This window comes from Strigops habroptila, chromosome 1 (assembly GCF_004027225.2).
Source record: "Strigops habroptila isolate Jane chromosome 1, bStrHab1.2.pri, whole genome shotgun sequence".
Lineage (NCBI taxonomy): Eukaryota > Metazoa > Chordata > Aves > Psittaciformes > Psittacidae > Strigops > Strigops habroptila.
Window position 1 is genome coordinate 121893028 of NC_044277.2, and position 8053 is coordinate 121901080.

An 8053-nucleotide genomic window follows, 5' to 3' on the forward strand; every position below is an offset into this window, starting at 1 on the left:
AATCAACATTGTCTGAGATTTATTATTCTTGATACAACAACAAACTGAAAGGCAGAAATCTTGTGAACATGACTTGATCAGCATTTTGCATGTAGAATTCCCTTTGAAAAACACCCTCTGAAAGAGGGGCTCATCTTGTCCCTTCATGCATTAACTAGTGAAACATGTCAAAGACTGTGACTCTCAATTAGCAATCAGTTACAAGACCACCTTAAAATTAAACTAATTTAAATATGCCTTCATGTGTAAAGAATGGCCTTGCTTTCTACAGACATCAATTGTAAAATCGTATTGAATGATCCAATATTTCCTACAGCTATAAATTATGTGGACACTGTGTGCAAGCTGTGTAAGTGAGCCTGTAAGATTCCAGTGCAAATGCTGAAAAGAAAAGGACTCCCTGTGTTTGTGGAGGATCTCATGTAGCAGCAGTCTAAATCTGCCTTTCTCTCAAATGGACAGTATCCAAAAGTTAAACCATCTGCTGGGGCCTATATTTAAGATTAAGCACTCAGCCTGTAAGCCAAGAGGCATGATTGATTCTTAGTTTTAGGACACAGAAATGTTAATGTGATATATATTTTTTGTTATGCTCTTGGTGAACATTTCCCTTTTTAACCTGAGCCCTCTTAGAACTAATGAGATCAGCATGGTTTGTTACACTAAAGTACTTGTTCTACCTGCAGGCATCTGAGACTATTTTCCCTCTATATGGCATGTTCAGAAAGAATCTTTTAAAAAAATGGAAAGATGGTGGCAATAGAATGTTTGCACAGAAGATAGAACTATCAAATAACATGCAAATCTGAGTTAGCTTCTTTTCAGGTGTAAACAGGTCCTCTTCGTGAAGGCTGACTAACATTTACACACAGAGGCTATTACATACCTCTCAAAGATTGCCACAGTAAACTTTTCAGTTTTAGGAATATTAAAAAAATTCCACTTCTTAACCAGGCATACTTTTAACCTTGTTTGCTTGGGAAAAAAACAAAAAACCAACGTATCTAATCCTTCTGCAGAAAAGTCAACACCCTGTTCTAGGAACAAGTGATTCTGCAATAATAAAGGCTTTCTGTCTCTACAGAGGTTCTTAGGTCCTTATTATTGTTTTTGGATAATGGTCACCTTCTGTTTGGATTTGCTGAATGCATTTATCCTGGCTGATGGGCCTTCTGATGCCCATAGAGCTGACTGGAGGGTTGTGTGCACGAAAGCGTGCACTGATTCTAACAAAACACCTTGTCTACATGGTCTGTCCCTAACCGGGGACGTGCTATTTTCTTTCTTTTGTTTAAACAGTCACCACAATGAGCCATTAGAATAAACGACCTTACACTGCTGATAACAAACTGGCTGAAGGAGTATTGACCACAAATACAAACCCTGATATTTGTCAGTCTCTGTGGAGCTTTCCAGAGGACACTCTATTTCCAGATACAGGAGTATCAGCTCTGCACTGATGTGACTGTGTGGAGCTGTGACTTATTCATCCACAGGCCAGTGATGACCTTGCCAAAGCCAGTGCTCAGACTTCTGCTTATCACAGATTTGTGTTTTTCTTGTCAAAAGCAAGAACTAGATGAGAAGAGAGGATTTAGAAGCTGATTACAGTAGGACCTTGACTGAAATGTATACTTTGACTTCCCCTCTCGGGGAGCCTGTATCTCTTCACTAATCACTAGGAAGCCCTGAGAGACCAGCCAAATACCTAAGCAATTGGAACTGGAGAATTTAAAATCCAACCTCCCCATCACGAGTGAGGTGAAGTTCTGGGGCCTCCATCCTGCCAGGTGATTTTTGTGGGGGCACTCCTGAAAAATCACTGTTATTTGTCACTATGTATGGTGATCTTGTGTAATTTAGTTCTCTATAAAACACATTTTAAAGGTGTTTTGTGCAGTTAGAGCTACCACTGCTTACCTGTTACTAAAATAGCACTATAGTAATGTAGGCCTCTTTGTAGGGACAGTGACTGAAGAAGAAACCACTTCAGGCAGACTGATAGGAGTAAGCAGTGATGAAGCATTTTGCATGGGAGCACAATGCAGTTTGTGTGTGTGTGTGTGTTTGTGTTCAGGTTTGGTTTTTTCCCTGACCCCCCTAAAGGAATATATAAAATTAGGTATCAAAGATATCTATACAAAGGTATGTTTCATATTCATTACTCTAAACACAGGCTACAGGCTATTTTAAAATATGGTGTAAATTCACTTTCACCATTTGCTTACACCTAAACCCAAGAGCAATCATAAGGATAGCTTCTAAAGATATTTGATGTGAAAATCACTATAGATATAGCTACTAAAAGAATGCATGCCCTCTAAAGTTCTCAGTTAGAAATCTCAGTTACACCACATATATACATACATAAATATACAGAAAGAAATTATACATTAAATAAAAAGTGGCAGTAAGGAGTTATTGAAAAGCCAGAACTCTTTGAGCAGTTTAATATAATGATTGAGTTCTAAAATTTTTGCTGTGCTTTGTGCAAAATGCAAAAATACTCAACAAGTGTTTCTGTCCCATATCTGGAAAGAAGCAAGATCACACATTTCTCATGCATTGATGATGGAGATTAATAACTATGGAGGATTTTCAACAACATCTACTAGAAATAAATATTTTAAAATCAGCAAGCTAGATAACCAGCATCCAAAAGTCCCTTAAAGAATTGGTTGAGGAAATGTCTGGTATGCCAGTGTTGTTTATTTGTTAGTAAAGTCTGGAATAGTGAGGAAAGTCCAGAAGAATAGAAATGAGCTAACATTGATTCAATATTAAAAAGAAGGACATAAAGGAAGGCCTGAATAATTATGCTGCTGTGACATTAGGCCCCGACAGAATAACAGGAAATGGGGCATGCAATTCAGTTAATAGACTGAATGGATGGGAATGGAATTCATGTTTTTCAGTAAAGTTAAGTTCTATGTTCTTCAAATTGAGGATTTTCAACTAAAGTATTGCCATATTTAAATAAAATTCCAAGTTTGCTTGGTAAAGTTAACTGGACAGGTGAAACAGTATAATTCATAGGATGTTTAAGTCCTATCTGACACTCTGCTGAGCATTGCCACTGTTCACATATTTAAAAATATGAACAGATTTACCAAGAGTTTTAAAAAGTAATTGACAAATCAGATAATTCTTCCCTGGAGACTCATTCTGTCATTTTCATGCCTCATGCTATTCAGCAGTTTTGCAAATGATCTGGGGGTCAATATGAAACTACTTGTGCTAAAGCTATCAATCAGGCAAAGAAACTGTTGCTGGAATAACACAGAAGAACCAGATTAAGTAATAAGATGATCCCATTCCAGCAAGACACATTTTAACTCAGCTAAATAGAGGACATACATACATGAGAGAAAAAGATATGGTGACAAGTCCTTCTGACTGTGCATCAGCAAAGAAAATTCTATGTGGAGAAGGTTAGTTTAGCTGTCTTAATAAACAGACAATACTTCTCCCTGTATCTTATCTTCCTCATATCCTTAACTAAATCAGGACTACAAAACTACACCACCTGTTCAAACTGAAACACTCAGAAGTTACAGGTCATGCTGCAGATAATGTTTCATACGAACACTGAGTGTGATACATGCATCCTTGGCTATATTCATTTGGAGTACTGAGCAGGACAAGAAAGACAATGGCACCTCATGAATCGTGATGGTGTGCCCAACATTACAATACTACACACAGTCCTGTGACGGAATTTGCCTCATTTAATCGCACACACTCACAGAGTAGACTTCTGTGTGTGTTAATCTCTAGATGGCTTTCATAGTTAATAGAAATGAGTTCATTTAAGGTGATGGTCTTTTCATTATAAAAGACATTGTAAAATAGCTTGGAGATGGATGTTTGTGGCCACAGTAGGTGTCAGATAGATACTTTAAAAATATCTGAGAAACAGAAGAGCATGCAAAGTTATGCCAAGCTGCCTCAGAATCATGTACGAGAAGGCCCCACAACTGTTTTTGTTATCGGAAGTCTGAAAATTACTTAGAATAAGGAAGAAACAGAATAATGAAAGTATAAATTGGTGGTAGCTAAACAGGGAGTAAACTACTAAGGGGAAATGGAAAAATCTCCTGTCTGAAGAACAATCAGGTATCTTCTTAGAATACATGGTTTAGCTGAAGACAAGATAAAGTGCAGCAGTGATGAGTGAAAAGCAATGGCCTGTGATGTACTGATTAGACTGGCTGATCTAAGGATTTCGTGTGATCTTAACGTTGATAAGACAATGAATTGCTCAGTTTAACTGCAGGAAGGATAAGGTTCTGATGTAGAAATGCCCTCAGTATAAAAATGGAGGCATGCTTATCGGTAAATAAACTTAGTTAAGACAAGCTGCAAACCTGTGATTTAAAGTTTATTACGTGTTAGTTAACAGCATTTTTCTTCCATTGAGTTAAATCTCACAGCTTTTTGTGGTTCTGCTTGGTGCTAAAGCTATGGCACAAACAGGGTTTTATTATAGGGTAGGGACCATACAGAAGAAAAAAAAATTTACATGAGTTTTTTAGAATGCAGGTGGAAGACAAGTAATAATAAAAGGCAGGCAATTCCCACATGACTAATAACCCCTTGCCTATATTCTGGAAATGTTTGGTTAAAGATAAGCAGTCTTTTGTGTTGCTAATGCATCAAATACCGTATTACCAAGGCACAGCTTTGTCAAGTGCGCCTAGAGAGCTACAGCTGTACCTCTTCAGGCTTGCCTTATGGTTCAGGACAAGATGTGTATGTCCATGCAGACCTCCATACTGGGCTGAAGTCTGCTCCTGTTAGTTCTCCAACCTTAAAATGTGGCAGTTCAATTGATTTGGTTGCTTTATTGGTAGACGAACATCCTAAGGATCAGCTTTTTCTACAAAACTGCAGCAAGCACTATTCATACAACAGTGCTCAATAAAGTAGTAAGAAAATGTATGGTGGGTAGAAAAAAAGAGCAGAAAAGATTTGCAGAACTATGTTTGGCTTTAACTTCATCACATACACGGCCCTGTTAAAATGCCACAGATTAGGAACTGCATACAGAAAGTAGTATCAACACAGAGCCAGCTACTTACCACCATCACTTCCTATAAACGAACAGAACTCTGGTAATAGGGAACGAACATTTCAGCAGTCAGTACAAAGACCAGAAGAAAACATATTTGAATGTAATGTATACACCGACTTATGGTTAACTCACTGCTGCTCCTGATGCACATCAATTCCAGAATTCACAGCACAAATCACAACTTTTTTTTTTTTAACTTCTGCTAAATTAACCAATCCCACTCTAAAATATGCAGTTGAATGTTAATGAAAGAGTTAGTCAGAAAAGAAAAGTCTCCAAAAGCAAGTCACATTGTCCTTCAGCTTCTATGATTTTTTTTCCCAGCCCTCAGTCTTCTACCCTTGATTTTCTTAAATGGAGTAAGTATCCACTATTGTTTTGCTACCTTACGTAAACCAGCCTCTTTGCTTCATTTTGTTCTCCTTCAGACAATGCTAGTCCTTCTCTGAAGCTATGCCATGTAGAATTTTTCTTTCATGTGAAGGACCATGGCACTACCCAGTATTCCTGATGCTAAGAGCTTGCCAAATGGAGACCTCGTCATGGATATGATAGAGCTCACTAGCCAGGGTGGACGTTGTACACTGTAGATACACTAAGAGAGAGAAGCTCTTCTCTAAAGAGCTGTCAATAGACAATATAGCTGAGATGGACAAAAGGTGTGATGTAAGAAGGAAGGTAATAAGCTAGTGTGAGGTAAGAAGCTGAGGGCTGATATTAAAAAAAACTTAAGGGTCTCAAGGAGATTTGTAGTAAGAGCTTTAACAATGATGTAGCTGACTAGGCACTTAAATCTTCCTGATTGCACTGGAATCTGGGATTTTTATCTGCCAATTGCAAATCCACAGCTTTAGTTTAGCAGCAACCTAAGGTCGTCTCTGAGGTAGCAGAATGAAGCAGTGGATTCCTCACAGTTTCTACAGTTTTCACCAGCTGCCTTGTCTCACTAGTTTGGGCACGACACAGCATTAACAGCCATACATTATAAACCAGAGGTAAGTGCAGTGCCAAGTGAATTAACTCCTTAAAACATGAGCTCTTCCCTGTTGGGGAAAGCAACCACGCTGTGATGGTGCAAATAGCTGGCAAAGAGCCAGGTTCTAGGCTAGGTAGTTTATTTCCTAGGTGCAAACACAAGCCATTTCTCTAGAGAGAGATACTAATACCTCCTTTCCAATGGGGCCAGCGTCTGTCAACTCCAGAAATGTTAGTTTTAAAAAACTTTACAAACCATCACTAGCTCTCCAGGATCAAGGATACTGTTCCAGAATTTTCAGGAAAAATTGTTGAGTGATCTGGCATTTCCAAACTCATATTCTGTTGGACATTTATTTGAACTAGCTAAAGTAGTTTGAAAGGGAGGAGGGGAAGGAAACTTCATCTTATTAATACAGCGCTGTTGAAAAAAAAGTGAGCATGCCAACTGTTAATGCAACATTTACAAAAGCGTTTGCAGGTTTTATCCGAGCTGCATCCCTGCCCAGCTAGTGAAAATGCTGTAACCTCCCATCCAAACATGCCCCTCTAACCCTTACTAATTCCCACATTTTTCTCATTCCTCTGCTGTAATGTTAGTTTGCTTACTAAAGTGTGGGTACCTAACTTGAGGTCCAGCTGCTACTGTTTGTGAGCCAGTCCATAGGACTGTGCATATTTTTGAAACACTGAGGCTGCTGTTTCCCTGTAGAAAGTAAAAGCGTTTCTCTGATAATGCACAACCAGCTGGCTGACCAGTTTTTGCATATGTACAGTCAAGGTCTATTGTTCTTCATTTTGCAGTGTTCCGAGAGATTCACCGCTGATTGGAGTCCCAAAAGAAAACTTACCATCTCTTAATTGATTCACTCACTATTCCCAGGAACCCTTAAATTCTTCTTGCTCATCAGATCTTAAAAGAAAACAAGAGTAAAAGATGTATTACTGTCTGACCAAAAGGTAGTAAAGACACTTTATGCTGCATTTAAAGAGCTGTTTATAAAGCAAGATAAACTTTGAAAACAGCAACTTTATATGTTACAAGAAATAACTACGGATAAACACTTAAGTAAAAATAAAAGTGATGAACTATGGTATTAAATGCTCCAGCTTTTGTTTAAGCTGAGTTTTAATGTCTTAAAGAGACATTTATGTTGCAGTATGTTTCCTGGACTGAATATCTATGTTATATAAAGGCCAGTGACGTGCTCCCTTCCCCCTTCTGTTTATAGCCTTTTTAGTTTAGATCAATCGCCATCCATCTGAACATGAAAAGACACTTCTGATACTTTTCACTCCGTGTTTTCTCTACCATAGCAATCAATAAAAGAAATGTAAAAAAATACAAAAAGAAGAAATCAATGAAATTTTATCAAGCATGAAATGGCGTTTTAACAAAACAGGGGGATTTGCTGAAGTAATGTTTCAGTAAGGAAGGAAATACCATTGACTTTATTACAGCTGCCTAATGTTTTCCACGAACTGCCGAAAATAATTCATTGTATCTTAGTGACCTACAATAACAGCTGACTGCTTGTACTTGATGGAAATGTGATTTGTGCCTACTAAAAATTAACTACTTAACTTCTCCATATTCTTCTCTCTTGTAACACATTAGTTTCCTTTGCATTCTGTTTTGAACTGCTTCCTGAGATGTGAACACCAGTAAACACAAATAGCAATTGCCATGCAATGTTCCTCCATGAAAGAAGAAAAATAAGGGCACACTGCATGTGTGAGCTGTAAAACTCATGCTGGGCTCTAAAAGACTGCACTTAGATGAGGCCCCTTCTTTTTAACAGTCATTTTATCTCAAAGGTCAATAATATAATAAAGAAACATTTCTGACAGTTGCACATGTGCAGACACATGCAGACATATGCACACTCAGCAGATAGTTCCAGGGTGAGAATGTTAGGGAAGATGCAAAACCTACAGTAAAAGTTCAGGGCTGGACTGGATAAAGTGACAACATAAAAGGAAAAGCAATAATTTGTCTAAGTT